The sequence below is a fragment of the Triticum dicoccoides genome, chromosome 7B (assembly GCF_002162155.2).
Source record: "Triticum dicoccoides isolate Atlit2015 ecotype Zavitan chromosome 7B, WEW_v2.0, whole genome shotgun sequence".
Classification (NCBI taxonomy): domain Eukaryota; kingdom Viridiplantae; phylum Streptophyta; class Magnoliopsida; order Poales; family Poaceae; genus Triticum; species Triticum dicoccoides.
In genome coordinates this window covers 337,452,674-337,470,429 of record NC_041393.1, presented here as the reverse complement: position 1 = coordinate 337,470,429, position 17,756 = coordinate 337,452,674, and positions in this window count along the sequence as shown.

Below are 17,756 nucleotides of genomic sequence, written 5' to 3'. Positions count from 1 at the left end.
TTCTTATTGTTGCAAATAGGAATTATGTGTCCATAGATTTTATCGTTCTTGATATAGATTGCAATATTTCATGTCCTATTATTCTTGGCAGACCTTTCCTTAGAACGATTGGTGCAATTATTGATATGAAGGGAGGGAATATTATATTCCAATTTCAATTAAGGAAAGGCATGAAGCACTTTCCAAGAAAGAAAGTTAAACTACCTTATGAATCTATCATGCGAGCTACTTATGAATTGAGTGCCAAAGATGGCACTACTTAGATCTATCCTCGCTTTTATGCCTACCTTGGGACGTTAAACAATGGCGCTAGTTGGGAGGCAACCCAATTTTATTTTAGTTTTTTGTTTTTTGCTTCTGTTTAGTAATAATTTTTTAATCTACCTTCTGTTTATATGTGTTTTCATGTTTTAATTAGTGTTTGTGCCAAGTAGAACCTATAGGATAACCTATGGTGATAGTTAATTTGATTCTGCTGAAAAAACAGAAACTTTGCACGCACAAAAATAATTGTAGCAATTCATAGAAACGTCCTTTTGCGTTGATTCTTTTTGCTGTAGATAAATAGACAAATTACCCAGGACTTCCTATTCTGGTAGGATTTTTAGAGTTCCAGAAGTATTCGAGAGCTACAGATTGCTACAGACTGTTCTGTTTTTGACAGATTCTGTTTTTCATGTGTTGTTTGCTTATTTTGATGCATCTATGGCTAGTATGTAGGGTATGAACCAGAGAGAAGTTGGAATACAGTAGGTTTAACACCAATATAAATAAATAATGAGTTCATTACAGTACCTTATGTGGTGGTTTTTCTTTCTTACACTAATGGAGCTTATGAGATTTCCTGTTGGGTTTTGTGTTGTGAAGTTTTCATGTTTTGGGTAAAGATTTGATGGATTATGGAATAAGGAGTGGCAAGATCCTAAGCTTGGGGATGCCCATGGCACCCCAAGATATTTAAGGATAACCAAAACGTAAGCTTGGGGATGCCCCGGAAGGCATCCCCTCTTTCGTCTTCGTCTATCAGTAACTTTACTTGGAGCTATATTTTTATTCACCACATGATATGTGTTTTGCTTGGAGCGTCTTGTATGATATTAGTCTTTGCTTTTGAAATTACCACAATCATCCTTACTGTACACACCTTTTTGGAGAAACCCACCTGATTAGAATTTATTATAACACTCTATGTGCTTCACTTATATCTTTGGAGCTAGATAGTTTTTGCTCTAGTACTTCACTTATATCTTTTAGAGCACGACGGTGGCTTAATTTTGAAGAAATTGTTGATCTCTCATGCTTCACTTATATTATTTTGAGAGTCTTTTAGAACAGCATGGTATTTTCTATGGTTATCAATTTGGTCCTAGAATGATGAGCATCCAAGTTGGGTATAATAAAAACTATCATAGAAAGTGCATTAAACATTATGATCAATTTGATGCTTGATAATTGTTTTGAGATATAAAGGTGCTAATGTTAGAGTCATGCTAGTTGGGTAATTATGAAATTGAGAAATACTCGTGTTGAAGTTGGCAAGTCCCGTAGCATGCACGTATGGTAAAAGTTGTGTGACAAATTTGTTGCATGGGGTGCTCTTTTAATTGTCTTCCTTATGAGTGGAGGTCGGGATTGTGCGATGGTTAACTCCTACCAACCCATCCCCTAGGAGCATGTGTAGTAGTACTTTGCTTCGAGGGCAAGTAGACTTTTGCAATAAGTATATGAGTTCTTTATGACTAATGTGAGCCCATGGATATACGCACATTCACCCTTCCACTTTGCTAGCCTCTCTTGTACCGCGCAACTTTCGCCGGTATCATGCACCCATTATTTACCTTCCTCAAAACAGCCACCATACCTACCTATTATGGCATTTCCATAGCCATTCTGAGATATATTTCCATGCAACTTTCCACCGTTCCGTTTATTATGACACGCTCCATCATTGTCATATTGCTCTTTGCATGATCATGTAGTTGACATCGTATTTGTGGCAAGGCCACCTTCATAATTTTTCATACATGTCACTCTTGATTCATTGCATATCACGGTACACCGCCGGAGGCATTCATATAGAGTCATATTTTGTTCTAAGTATTGAGTTGTAATTCTTGAGTTGTAAATCAATAAAAGTGTGATGATCTTCATTATTAGAGCATTGTCCCAAGTGAGGAAAGGATGATGAAGACGATGATTCCCCCAGAAGTCGGGATGAGACTTCGGACTTTATAAAAATAAAAGAGGCCAAAGAAGCCCATAAAAAAGAGAGGCCAAGGAAGCCCACCAAATATAAAAAAATGAGAGAAAAGAGATAAGGGACAATGCTACTATCTCTTTTCCACACTTGTGCTTCAAAATAGCACCATGATCTTCATGATAGAGAGTCTCCTATGTTGTCACTTTCATATACTAGTGGGAATTTTTCATTATAGAACTTGGCTTGTATATTCCAATGATGGGCTTCCTCAAAATGCCCTAGGTCTTTGTGAGCAAGCAAGTTGGATGCACACCCACTTAGTTTCTTTTGTTGAGCTTTCATACATTTATAGCTCTAGTGCATCCGTTGCATGGCAATCCCTACTCACTCACAATGATATCTATTGGTGGGCATCTCCATAGCCCATTGATACACCTAATTGATGTGAGATTATCATCTCCCTTTTTTTATCTTCACAACCACCACCATATACCACATATAGTGCTATGTCCATGGCCTGCGCTCATGTATTGCGTAAGAGTTGAAAAAGCTGAAGCACGTTAAAAAGTATGAACCAATTGCTTGGCTGAAACCGGAGTTGTGCATGATGGGAGTATTTTGTGTAATGAAAATGAAGCATGGCCTAACTATATGATTTTGTAGGGATAAGCTTTCTTTGGCTATGCTATTTTGATAAGACATGATTATTTGCTAGTATGCTTCAAGTATTACTATTTTTATGTTTTATAAGCTTTTATTTTGAATCATTTGGATCTGAACATTCATGCCACAATAAAGAGAATTACATTGAGAATTATGCTAGGTAGCATTCCACATCAAAAATTCTGTTTTTTATCATTTGCCTACTCGAGGACGAGCAGGAATTAAGCTTGGGGATGCTTGATACGTCTCCAACGTATCTATAATTTTTGATTGTTCCATGCTATTATATTACCTGTTTTGGATGTTGATGGGCTTTACTTTACACTTTTATATCATTTTTGGGACTAACCTACTAACCGGAGGCCCACCCCGAATTGCTGTTTTTTTGCCTATTTCAGTGTTTCGCAGAAAAGGAATATCAAATGGAGTCCAAATGGAACGAAACCTTCAGGAGCGATGTTTTTCGAACAAACGTGATCCAGGGGACTTGGAGTGGATGTCAAGCAACCGAGGAGGCGGCCACGAGGGTGCCCAGCACGCCCCCTACAGGTGGGCGCGCCCTCCACCCTCGTGGGCCCCTGGAGCATCCACCGACCTACTTCTTCCTCCTATATATACCCACGTACCTTGAAACCATCGTGGAGCACCACGAAAAACTATTTGCACCACCGTAACCTTCTGTATCCACGAGATCCCATCTTGGAGCCTTCGCCGGTGCTCCACCGGAGGGGGAATCAACCACGGAGGGCCTCTACATCATCTCCAAGGCCCTTCCGATGAGTTGTGAGTAGTTTACCACAGACCTTCGGGTCCATAGTTATTAGCTAGATGGCTTCTTCTCTCTCTTTGAATCTCAATACAAAGTTCTCCTCGATCTTCTTGGAGATCTATTCGATGTAACTCCTTTTGCGGTGTGTTTGTTGAGATCCGATGAATTGTGGGTTTATGATCAAGTTTATCTATGAGAAATATTTGAATCAGCTCTGAATTCTTTTATGTGTGATTAAGTTATCTTTGCAAGTCTCTTCGAATTATCAGTTTGGTTTGGCCTACTAGATTGATCTTTCTTGCGATAGGAGAAGTGCTTAGCTTTAGGTTCAATCTTGCGGTGTCCTTTCCTAGTGACAGCAGGGGCAGCAAGGCACGTATTGTATCGTTGCCATCGAGGATAAAAAGATGGGGTTTATATCATATTGCATGAGTTTATCCCTCTACATCATGTCATCTTTCTTAATGCGTTACTCTGTTCTTTATGAACTTAATACTCTAGATGCATGCTGGATAGCGGTCGATGTGTGGAGTAATAGTAGTAGATGCAGGCAGGAGTTGGTCTACTTGTCGCGGACGTGATGCCTATATACATGATCATGCCTAGATAATCTCATAATTATTCGCTTTTCTATCAATTGCTCGACAGTAATTTGTTCACCCACTGTAATACTTATGCTATCTTGAGAGAAGCCACTAGTGAAACCTATGGCCCCTGGGTCTATCTTTTATCATATAAGTTTACCATCTACTTTTATTGCATCTTTACTTTTCCAATCTATATCATAAAAATACCAAAAATATATTTATCTTATCATATTATCTCTATCGGATCTCACTTTCGCAAGTGGCCATGAAGGGATTGACAACCCCTTCATTGTGTTGGTTCCGAGTTCTTGTTTGTTTGTGTAGGTGCGTGGGACTTCTCAGGAGCCTCCTACTGGATTGATACCTTGGTTCTCAAAAACTAAGGGAAATACTTACGCTACTTTGATGCATCACCCTTTCCTCTTCAAGGAAAACCAACACAAGCTCAAGACGTAGCAGGAGGCGAGGAGGCGTGTTTAGCCGGGCGTGCAGTGGGCGGTGCAGTTCCCGATACAGCTTTAATGCAGACGAGGGAGAGGGTAGCGGTTCTCGAAATGTTGAACGGCCAATGATGCATCCTCCTTCAATTAGCATCATGAATGCATGAGGGAGGTAATGGGAGGAGGACCAGGAAAAGAGGCAGCACGATATGAATGCGACGCAGTTTGCACTCATATAAAGGCGCCCCTCCATTCCAATGCATCTACCACATCGTACGCACCTAAGCATTTGCCTAAGCACCTACACTAAGCGCAAAAGTGCTCACTCCAAACCCATGGTGGCGATGCGCGCGAGCGGCTAGCGGCTGTGCCAGATGGTCCACGGCGCCGGCCTGCAGCATGGCACTGAGGATTGTTTCCATACGGTGTTGGTGATTGACTAGTGAATGGCCGCCGTCGATGCCAGCTACGACTCTAAGTTGGACCAGGGGATCGTTGCCACCACGAACAAGTTCACCATCGTCAAGAAGCTCACGGATGACATCGCCCTACTCCTCCAGCCTGCGCGCCCGGGCTCCTCATTGCCTGCCACCCTAATCGGCCTCCATGGTTGGAACCTCTTTCAAGCATTGGTGGCTCTGTGGCTGCCCGCCGACGCCACGAAGAATGTCCACCAGGAGGTCGCGCTTGCCATGAGGCGCCTCGCCCTGCAAGAATTTGTCGACCTACACATCCACGTGTACGAGCAAATCTTGTACATAGCTATCTACAAGGCCAGTGAGGATGCTACGATGTTGGCCTTCTTCAACCGGCTGGAAGCCTTGGATGCCTTTGCTGAGAAGCACCTTGACCTCGCCACAAAAGCCGCCAATCCTTAGCTGCCGGTCGGTGGCTCGGCGCACTGAGTTGAGGAGGAGGAGGTCGTACGTTGATGGATGCATCTTTCTTCTTGCCTCCTTAATTCTTATTGTGCTATTGCATTCTCGTTCCAGTCAATATAGACATTTGTGATCCCTTTGCTTAATTATATGCATCACTGTAACTAGTACTCCATCCTGCCAATTTATAAGTTGTGCTGCTAGTGTTTGGGGCCGGCGCATGACACAATAAGCACACCCACGACAACACATACAGAGAGAACATCCAGCGGTTCCAATGGTGATTTATCAAATTATGCAGCTAAAAATGACTAGCACTATCTATGTTTTGCAACTAAAATTCAGTAATTAAGCATATATTCCATTCATAGATTAAGCAGCCGTGCTTAATCTATACAAACAGTTCAACCGTTATGTGTCGTGGCCGCTGTGCTTGCTGTTAGGCACCGCGGCGCGCTCTGCTCGCGTTCGTCGGCGCGGTCGGGTTGTGGACATCTTTTCCTTGCGTGTTCAACTTCTATATGCATAAATATGGTTGCTCGTCGTTCAGGCGACCACAGAGCGCTCTACTCACGTCCCTCCACGCGCGCTCTGCCAGCGGTTGGGCCTGCGCATGATCACGTCGGGGGCCCCATATGCATGATGTTGCGCCGCGCCCATTGCTACACGATGCAGTTACGTGCGGCACGATGGAGTTACGCGCTGCAAATTAGAACTACCATCAGGATGTGTCGTCCGGCCTCCCCTTTAATTCCCGCGGCCATTATAGCCTTAGTCTCTTCAACCTTTTGATCGCGCCCCACAACACAACAAGCATACCCACGACGACACATAGAGAGGGGATGTCTAGCGGAGCTCCAATGGAGTTCGGCGAGCATAAAGTGGAAACCCACACGAGGGAGACAGATCTCTCAGTGGTTTACACCATCGACCAGGCCGTGGTGGACGACTACATCAACACCGTTGAGTAGTTGCTTGCTAGAGACAAGTACAAGGTGGTCAGCATCGACCTCCAGTACACCGACGGTAATCCCGGCATAGATCAAAAGGTTGTCGTCGCCCAGTTGTGTGTGCGCCATCATGTCCTCATCTACCACTACTGCATGGCCAGAGAGTCTTGCGACCGTTTCAACAGGTTTGTCAACAACACCGACTACAAGTTCTCCATGGTGGAAACCACCAACCATGTAAAAGCGCTCAGTGTTACGGGCTTGGCCTACGAGAACCTTGTCGAAATCCATGACCACTACAGGGTTTGGGGCAGCATGAAGAAGGACTCCCTGGTAGAACTCGCCTCGGCCATCATCGACCCCTACTACGAAAAGATGAAGCAGGATGCCCAGAGAACAAGTGTCGTATCCTGGCACACGGCCTGGGTGCGGCGACTGGATGAACCTCACCTCAGGTTTGTGGCCAAGAGCATGTACACATGCTTCGAGATGTACAGACGGATCGTTGACATGAGGAAGTGCCTCGTTACCAAAATCGACAAGCCCGGATCGAGCCACAAGCAGAGCAAGCTTCACAAGAAGTAGATGATGATCAGATGATCATTTATGCTAGTTAATCATGCATGTAATATATAGTTTACTTTATTGATGTGTGGAGGTGTCATGTGTGTAGTAGCCACCTATGAAATTATGCATGTAATAGTTTACTTTGGTGTGTGCAAATGCCATGTAGTAGCCACCTATGTAATTGGATGTTTAATTTGGTTAATCATGCATGTAATATATATGTTGTTGTTCTGTATGCAATCCCATCGCACAATACACACGTCTTATTAGCAGCAATCGTCTGTGTTATTACTGGTCTTTCACACACATTTCTGATTACAGACCTGTTCGTCGTGTATCACACACATCTTGTTATATTGAACCGTTTATGTTCTCTTGTCTCAACACAAACAGTTCATCCGCGTGAAACGCGTGCCGTATATCGCACACACCTGGATTTGGCTGACCATTTCTTTTGTGTTGCCTAATCACAAACAGTTCATCCTAGTGAACTGTATGTTGTTTATCGCACACACCTTCATCTGGCTGCCCGTTTCTTTTGTTGCTCCTCATCGCAAACGGTTAATGGCACTGAACCGTATGCCCTACATCACACACGGAACTAAAATCTAAACTGTGTTTGATGCATCCGTCATCGCAAAAGTTTTGCACCATTTTTGACAGTTTTTTACACCATGCATCGCACACAGTTTCGTCAAAGGGTCTCTGATCGTAATGTCGTGTTAGCAACATCCTGTAGTAGTGATATAAAAACAAAGGAAAACTGAACAACAAAACTATTAAAGAAAACTCTAAAACATAACACAAAAATGGTTTTGCCCTAAGTAAAAACTTAACAACAATTAAAATGCTAAACTAAGAAATTAACAGAAAATAAAAAGTAACAACGAAGTTAATGAAAAGTATTTTTCATAAAAATTTATTTGCAAAAAGAAACAAATAAAAAGCTTTTATGAAACACTAACTATGACCTAAACAAATTTTCATACAAAACTAAATAAAATAAATTTTTAAGATAAAAAAAATCTTTTGTTGACTAACAGAAACAAAACTAAATTTGCCAGAAGTGACAAAAAAATAAGTTAAAACTAATAAAAACAATAAAGAAAAGACTAAAACAAAACTATAAGTAAAACGGTACTGTTTTGCTAAAAACCTAATTTAAAATAAACTAAAAAAATACCCATATACTAATGGATAGAAAAAACAGTAACAAAACGATAGCAAAAAGAATCAATCAAAAATACTTTATAAAACTCAAGTTATGGCCAAATTAGTGATATGAATAAATTTCATCAAATTCAAATTTAAACTACTCAAATTTGGAAACTAAGTACACAAACAGAAACTTCAACAAATTTGTGACATAATGCAACAAAGAATCACTCAATTTGGATCTAAAACATAAAAGTTATTCAAATTCTAAAAACAGAACTATTTCTGAAAATAAAATAGAAAAGAAAATAAAACAAAAGACTACGGACCGGGCGGTGGACACGAGGCAGTTTCTGGTTGGGCAGTGCGGTGGGCGTGCAAACACTAAGGGAGGACGACCGCTGCATAAGAAAAAAGGCGCGGCCGACGGTTAAATAAGAAAACCAGAGTAGCTTTGGTTCGACCAAGTCCGGGTTAAACCCGACCTAAACCGATCTATTAACAGAAAAATCTATCATTTGTTTTGTTCTAATCTAGGCCCTTGACCGGAGATCGGACGGAGGGGGTTCGATGGTGCTTACCTCGATGGGGGACGACGGCGGGAGAGCTCCGGTGGTCGCCGGCGGCTGCGGTGAGGTCGAGGCGATGCGGCTCCTCAAGCCGCACCCATAGGTGGTGTCTGTGGTGGATGAGGTCGACGAACGACGGTGTGGCAAGCTCAGCGAGCTTCGGCTCTGGCGATGGCGTCGGTGGTGAAGATGGCGGCGGCTCTGGTGGCCTCGGAAGGCCGCGGTGGTGTTCGTCGGACGCGGATAGGCAAGGTGAAGTCGAGGGTGTGGTCGGTGGCGGTTGAGGGCGTCGGGACGGAGCGGCCGAAGGTGGCGGAGCTTCGGGAGAGCTCGCGAACTCCAACGGGGCTGCGCGTGGTCGGGGCGTCTGCTGTGGAGGTAAAGGAGGCATAAGGCCATGTCAAAATGGAGCGCGACAACGAGGGGAGCAAGCGGGAGAAGAAAGGGACCTCGGGGAGGCTTACCAGCGACGGAAACGGCGGCGCTCCGAAGCTTCGGTGGCGGAGATCCAAATGACGATGACGGACGAGGTGGTTGGTCTCGGGCAAGGGTTCAAATGGGAATCGAGGAAGGAGGGTCTAGGGATTTTATAGGGCATATGCGTGAGCGAGGGGAAGGCTGGGGATCACGATGCTGAGGAAAGCGGGATACGGCGGCGGGTGAGCGTGCTCTAGCTTGGGCAAGGGGATGAAGATGAGGTGGGGCCCGCCGATAAGTGAGAGGAAACGAGAGGGGAGGGGCGGGTGACCGGGTGGTAGCAGCTTTCTCTTGTGCGGGGCTGGTTGGGCCGAAAGGCCAGGTGGGCCGGGGAGAGAGGTAGGGGTCCGCTAGGCTTCATCCTTTTCTAATTTTTTTTAAATCAAGACAGACAGGAAAAAAAGGGAAAAACAAAATAAATGAAAATTATATATAGTCATATTATATATTAAAATATTCAGAAAAATAAATCCTAATACATGAACATATTTTCAGGTTCAAATAAAAACCACAAAAAATTTAAAAAAAGTCAAACAATGTTGTTGTTGCAATAAAACCCAATAAAAATCATTTTTTAAAAATACCAAAATGATTTCAAATTTATTTTCCTCCACTTTTCTACTGTAGGGAATCATTTTACCATATTTTCCATGTATTTTATTTTTGAAGATAAATAATTTGAATAAAATCCAAATAACTCCAAATGGAAAGGGGGTTTCAAAATACTTCCAAATGACTTTCAATTTGATTCTTTTTAACTTCCAACTCGTATTTCATATAATTGAAGAAGTCATTTTGTCTTCTCTCCTGAAAATCATTGAGTTGCATAAAGTTTCTGAATTTGAAATATTTCCTAATGGAATTCAAATCTTTTCAAAAACCCTTTTTTTATTTATGGAAGAAGTCATATCATCTTCACTCTAGGGTTTTGTGATGAAATGAATTTGAATTCTTGGAGATCAAGATGCAAGGTGAAAGTTTGGGAAAGTCATTTCATTCCCTCTCATTCTACTTTCAAAAAGTTTCAAACTTCACTCAACTTCACACAAGCAACCACACAACAATCAAAACTATTTATTTAATATAACATTCCAAAATTTAGAATTTTATGATGTGACAAAACTCAATCCATTACAAGAAGGTAGAGGGGGAGAAACATCATAAGATCCAACTATGATAGCAAAGCTTGCGGTACATCAAGATCGTGCCATATCATGAACACGAGAGAGAGAGAGAAAGAGATCAAACACATAGCTACTAGTACATACCCTCAGCCCCGAGGGTGAACTACTCCCTATTCGTCATGGAGAGCGCCGGGATGATGAAGATGGCCACCAGTGATGATTCCCCCCTCTGGCAGGGTGCCGTAACAGGGTCCCGATTGGTTTTTGGTGGCTACAGAGGCTTGCGGCGGCGGAACTCCCGGTCTTTGTTCGGTTCTGGAAGTTTGGGGATATATAAGAGGTGTTGGCGCTGAGAACAAGTCAGGGAGGTTCCACGAGGTAGCCATGAGGTAGGGGGCGCGCCCTCCACCCTTTTGGTCGCCTCAAGACTCTTCTGGTCCATCTCCGATGCTCCGTGGGCTTTTCTGGTCCAAAAACAATCTCCGTGAATTTTCAGGTCAATTGGACTCTGTTTGGTATTCCTTTTCTACGATACTCAAAAATAAGAAAAACAGAAACTGGCACTGGGCTCTAGGTTAATAGGTTAGTCCCAAAAATCATATAAAATAGCATATAAATGCATATAAAACATCCAAGATAGATAATATAATAGCATGGAACAATCAAAAACTATAGATACGTCGGAGACGTATCACCCACCTAGCCGCGAAAGCAGCCGACATGTCCCGCCGCGCGGCAGTAGTAGCACAGAGGTCCCACCGCGCCGCCGAAGCAGCATGGAGGTCCTGACGCGCCGTTGATGCAGTAGACTGGTCCGGCCATGCCGCGTAAGCAGTAGAGATGTCCTGCTGCGCCGCTAATGCAGCAGTGATGTCCTCCCGTGCCATGTTGGCCTGAGATAATGTCTCGTGGGCAGACAAGGACTCTTACAGGCACATGCATGCGATCGTCCATAGCCAGATGGATCAGATCTCTGGCTGGATGAAGCTGCAGGACGAGATGAATGCCTTGTTTGAACAACTTCGGGCCGAGCGCGACCTTCTGAGGGCGAATATCGCCGGAAGGGCGAAGCAGGCGGAGGAGACCGCTGCCTTGTTGAAGGGGATGGGCGTCATTGTCAATAAACTTATGGGCGAGAATTCCATGCTCCGCATCGAGCGCGAAAGGCTGGTGGAGGAATCAGTGGTTGCTGCAGAGCAGCGTATTAAGGACATGAAACTGATGAAAGAGATCATCGCCGCTTGTCGGTGTACAAAAGTGTGGGCTCTTCTGTACCCCTTGCTTGTGCACGGGCAGTAGTAGCCGCACCTACGGCAAGGTTTGGTAGGGCAGTAGAAGGAAAAACACAAGACTATCAAGACAGCAATCAAGTCAAAGAACAAGGAGCAGAAGGCAGACTGGGCTACCCCGGCAACATCCTTGCCGGGGCAGCCTATGTGGTCCCGGCAAGAGCCTTGCCAGGGCAACCTATGAAGCACCAGCAAGGCCATCACCCTTGAGGACTGAGAGTTTTGACACCATCAACAGCATCAAGGCCAAGGCTCAGAGGGCGCGTGCAAAGTAGCATGCAGATCTTTGTGAAGAATTGATAGCCTGCGGGTCCACGTCGGACCAGAAGACGAAGACCCCCGACAAGACTCTTGCCGGGGACGACGACAAGATTGTTGATCCATTCATGACCATCATGGTCGGTAAAGATATGTGGGATGGGCTTGAAGCCAAGTTTGGAGTCACGGACGCAGGAAGTGAGTTGTATATCATGGAATAGTACCATGATTACAAGATGACTGATAACCGCTCCGTTGTTGAGCAGGCTCATGAGATTCAGTCGCTCACTAAATAACTTGAGCATCTCAATTGTGTGTTACCGGAAAAATTCATTCCCGAAGGCATCATTGCCAAGCTTCCTCCTTCATGGAGGAATTTTGCTACCTCTCTGAAGCATAAGAGGCAAGAGTTTACTGTTGTCAATCTAATTGGCACTCTTGATGTAGAAGAGAATGCGAGGGCAAAAGACACACGTGCTCGTTTCCATGAGGGGAATTCCAGTGCCAATTTGGTACAAAAGAGAAATTTCCAAACCCACAAACCCAAGAGCAAAAACTATGCGGGAAAAGGAAAATTTGATGGCAAGTACAAAGCCCCACAACCTGTCAACTTCAAGAAGAATAAGGATACTTATAAGAAGAAAGGAAAGTGCCATGTATGTGGTAGTGAAGAACATTGGGCTTCATCATGCAAGGACCGCTGGGACATGCGTCAGAATGAGAACAATAGCAAGACCGCTATTGTTGTTATTGGCGATGTTGACATGAAAGATGTTGGGTATGGTAAATTTCCTACCATTCTTTCAGTATGTCATTCTCCAGATTGGTGGATTGACACTGGTGCCAATGTACATGTGTGTTCTGGCATAAACATGTTTCCTTCTTATCAGGTCACAAGAACTACACCCGTGCTGATGGGAAACGGGACACATGCTTCTGTTCATGGTTTTGGTACGGTCGCTCTGAAGTTTACTTCGGGAAAGATCGTGCGACTAAAGAACGTGCAGCATGTCCCTGCTATAAATAAAAATCTTGTCAGTGGTTCTCGTTTGTGTCGAGATGGTTATAAATTGGTATTTGAGTCCAATAAGGTTGTAGTATCTAAGTGTGGAAAATTTGTTGGGAAGGGCTATGAGAGCGGAGGCTTGTTCCGCTTATCTTTCTCAGACTTTTGAACTAAAGTTATTAATCATGTTTGCATTGAAACCAAATCAAATGTTTGGCATTCACGACTTTGTCATATTAACTTTGGTGTCATGACGCGGCTAGCAAATTTGAGTTTAATCCCAAAATTTACAATTGTCAAAGGTTCTAAGTGCCAAATTTGTGTGCAAGCAAACCAACCTCGCAAGTCTCATGCGACTGTTGAGGCGATGAATTTGGCACCACTTGAACTCATACATTCAGATCTTTGTGAGATGAATGGTGTGTTGAAAAAAGGTGGCAAAAGATATTTCATGACTCTAATCGATGACTCTACTAGATATTGCATGATATATTTGTTGAAAACAAAAGATGAGGCTTTGAACTACTTTAAAATCTATAAAGCCGAAGCAGAGAATCAACTCGATCGAAAGATCAAAAGGCTTAGGTTGGATCGTGGTGGAGAGTATTTTTCCAACGAGTTCAATTTATTATGTGAGGAACATGGTATAATACATGAGAGGACGCCTCCCTACTCTCCCCAGTCAAACGGGGTCACCAAACGAAAGAACCAAACTCTAACTGATTTGGTTAACGCCATGTTAGATACAGCGGGACTTTCCAAGGAATGGTGGGGGGAGGCTTTGATGACTGCAAGTCATGTCCTAAATAGAGTTCCCACGAAGAATAAAGAGATTACCCCATTTGAAGAATGGGAAAGGAAAAGGCTTAAACATTCCTACTTACGAACTTGGGGTTGTTTGGCGAAGGTCAATGTACCAATTACCAAGAAGCGTAAGCTTGGGCCAAAAACAGTTGATTGCGTTTTCCTAGGTTATGCTTTCCAGAGCATTGGCTATAGGTTTCTAGTGGTGAAATCTAAGGTACTTGGCAGGAATGTTGGTACCATCATGGAGTGGAATGATGCAACTTTCTGTGAGGATATTTTTCCTATGAAGGATATGCCTAGCTCATCTAGTCAGAGGTCAGAGACAACTCCTGGACCTACTGTTCCATTGGAACATTCCGAGAAGAAACAGACAGATATTCCTGAGGAGGATGACAATGAAGCTCCTAGAAGGAGCAAGAGACAAAGGACCACAAAGTCATTTGGTGAAGATTTCATTGTGTACCTCGTGAATGATACTCCCACTTCTATTTCAGAAGCTTACGCATCTTCTGATGCTGACTACTGGAAAGAAGTTGTGCATAGTGAGATGGATTCTATCATGGCTAATGGGACATGGGAGATCACTGATCGTCCTTATGGGTGTAAACTTGTAGGGTGTAAGTGGGTGTTTAAGAAAAAGCTTAGGCCCGATGGTACAATTGAAAAGTACAAAGCACGACTTGTTGCCAAGGGCTATACCCAAAAAGAAGGTGAAGATTTCTTTGATACTTATGCGCCTGTGGCCAGATTGACCACCATTCGAGTACTACTCTCATTGGCCGCCTCACACAATCTTCTCGTTCGTCAAATGTACGTTAAGACAGCTTTCCTAAATGGAGAGTTAGAGTAGGAAATTTACATGGAACAACCCGATGGTTTTGTAGTAGATGGTCAGGAAGAAAAAGTGTGTAAATTATTGAAATCTTTGTATTGTTTGAGACGAGCACCTAAGCAGTGGCACAAGAAGTTTGAAAGAACTTTGACATTTACGGGCTTTGTTGCAAATGAAGCCGACAAGTGTGTGTACTATCGCCATGGTGGGGGTGAAGGATTTATATTATGTTTGCATGTTGATGACATACTTATATTTGGAACAAATCTCAAGGTCATTCAGGAAGTGAAAGATATTCTGAATCAAAACTTTGAGATGAAAGACCTTGGAGTACCTAATGTTATCTTGAACATCAAGCTTTTAAGAGGTGGTGATGGTGGGATCACTCTCTTGCAGTCTCACTATGTGGAGAAGATTCTGGATCGCTTTGGATATTCAGATTGCAAACCTTCTCTGACACCTTATGATCCGAGTGTTTTAATTCGGAAGAACAAAGGAGAAACAAAGGATCAATTGAGATATTCTCAAATCATTGGCTCGCTTATGTATTTAGCTAGTGTTACGAGGCCTGACATCTCGTTTTCTGTGAGTAAACTAAGCCGATTTATTTCAAACCCGGGAGATGTTCATTGGCATGCACTTGAGAGAATAATGCGCTATCTGAAAGGTACTGCGAGTTATGGGCTTCACTATACCGGGTATCCAAGAGTACCTTAAGGTTATAGTGATGCAAATTGGATATCTGATGCTGATGAGCTTAAAGCGACAAGTGGTTATGTGTTTACACTTGGTGGTGCTGCTGTTTCCTGGAAGTCTTGCAAGCAGACCATCTTAACAAGGTCAACAATGGAAGTAGAACTCACAGCATTAGACACGGCAACAGTTGAAGCAGAATGGCTTCGAGAACTTTTGATGGACTTGCCGGTGGTTGAAAAACCAATACCAGCTATTCTAATGAACTGTGATAATCATACAGTTATCGTCAAGGTAAACAGTTCTAAGGATAATAAGAAGTCATCAAGACACGTGAGAAGGAGACTAAAATCTGTCAGGTTCATGAGAAACTCCGGAGTTATAGCGTTGGACTATATAAACACATCGAAGAATCTGGCAGATCCCTTCACAAATGGTTTATCACGAAATGTGATAGACAATGCATCGAAGGAGATGGGATTGAGACCCACTACATAAGTTGTTCATGGTGGTAACCCATTCTTTCTGATCGGAGATCCCATGAATTATAATTGGCGAGACAAACTATTGAATAACTGAGAGGAGAATATTTATTTGAAAAAAATCCACTCCGTTATGATGCAATTCTCTCCTAATCTGTATGGTAGGCTGATATTTATCTTAATATGTTTTGAAAGGCTTGGGTAGGAAAAGATGGTGTCCTACAGAACATCTAGAAACAACGCACCTATATGAGTTAGACTGTTAAACGTCACGGTCTATGAGAGTTGGGTGTTCTCTAATAAACTCATGAAGAGGCCGCGGAGTATGACGTATATGCTCCTACCCGCGGGAAAGTTTAAGCGGTCTAGTATCGGTCAAGGCTTTTACGTGAAACTTGTTTGCACAAAACTTGCAGTTCAAGGTGTAGTCCACTGTTCAAGTTGTGAACGAGTGTAGCATGCAGTTCTAGGTGGAAGTTCAACTTAAGAGTCTCCACCAAAACACCGGTATATAAACAATGTTTTGGAACCATAGGCAAACTTGATGTGCCTCTGGGATCTGGTGGGGGATTGTTAGAATTATTGGGATTTAAACCATCTATTATATCCAATAATTTCTAGGAAAATCCCATAGGCCCATGTGGCACATTCATGCATGACAAGAAAGAAGTTAACATATTTGCTCTAGTGGAAAATGAAACCGAATGGTGGTGAATGATGACATTCATCTCCTCATTGATGGCATCAATATTTTGGTTTCGATTTCATTTCTTCATTAGTACATTGGTTTCTTCATACCGTGCGTGCTAGCATATTTTGTCAAGCAAGAACTTGAAACGATTTGCCTACTAATGGGAGACAAAACTGACCACTTAATAGGATTTTAGTGGTGTGTCTGTTTCTCCTCTCCTTAATGAGAATTAGTGTGTCCATTTCAGTTTCATCTCGTTACTCCTATAAGAGGTCGCTCCTCTTCCCAATGAGACACAACTCTTTGCATTGTTCCAAAGCATTGCACCGCCTACCTCTTTCCCATCTCGCTTCCTGGCGTGCACCGGAGAGTGAGACAGCAGGCCTCCAAAATCCCGCCTCTTGTGATCCAGTACGGGAGAGGGGAGATCAGGTTTTTGGGGAGCGTCCTTACGCGAATGCTGGAGTCTTGTTCATCGTGGCTGCGAACGGCGACATCACTGACGACGAGTTCCCAAACGACATCTTCTTCCCCGACATTAACGACCTCTTCAGCGACATGATGATCAGGACATCTGCACCTTCTGCTATTGCGCCATATGCCATCTTATCCTCACTATTAGGTCTAGCATTTGGTTTATTGCTAATAGCAATTGACATGGATATGATGTATTTTGCTTATGATTTTGATTGCATGACTAGTCTCAACGAATTGTTGCTAGTTTCTAGTTTCATCAATATATTGATATTCATGTTTTATCCATTATTTTTCTAGATTAAACTAAACAGGAAAATTCCTAATTATTCAACAATCCAAAAACCTGAAATGTGTAGGCAATTTTCTCCTATTGCTTTTGCTGCAACTCTCAAGCCCGCACCTTTTGATGGCGCGAACTGTAAGAGGTGGCCTGCGAGGGCAGTTCTTTGGATTACCACCATGAACTGTTTTCACGCCTCTAAAGGCAAGCCAAAGGGAGAGCTGACTGCTGAGCAGGAGCAAGCTTTCCAGGCTACAGACACCCTCTTCAGAGATGCTGTCTTGAGTGTTCTTGGCGACAAGATTGTCGATCCATTCATGACCATCATGGTCGGTAAAGATATGTGGGATGCGCTCGAAGCCAAGTTTGGAGTCGCGGACGCAGGAAGTGAGTTGTATATCATGGAAAAGTACCATGATTACAAGATGATTGATGACCGCTCCATTGTTGAGCAGGCTCATGAGATTCAGCCGCTCACTAAAGAACTTGAGCATCTCAATTGTGTGTTACCGGACAAATTCATTTCCGAAGGCATCATTGCTAAGCTTCCTCCTTCATGGAG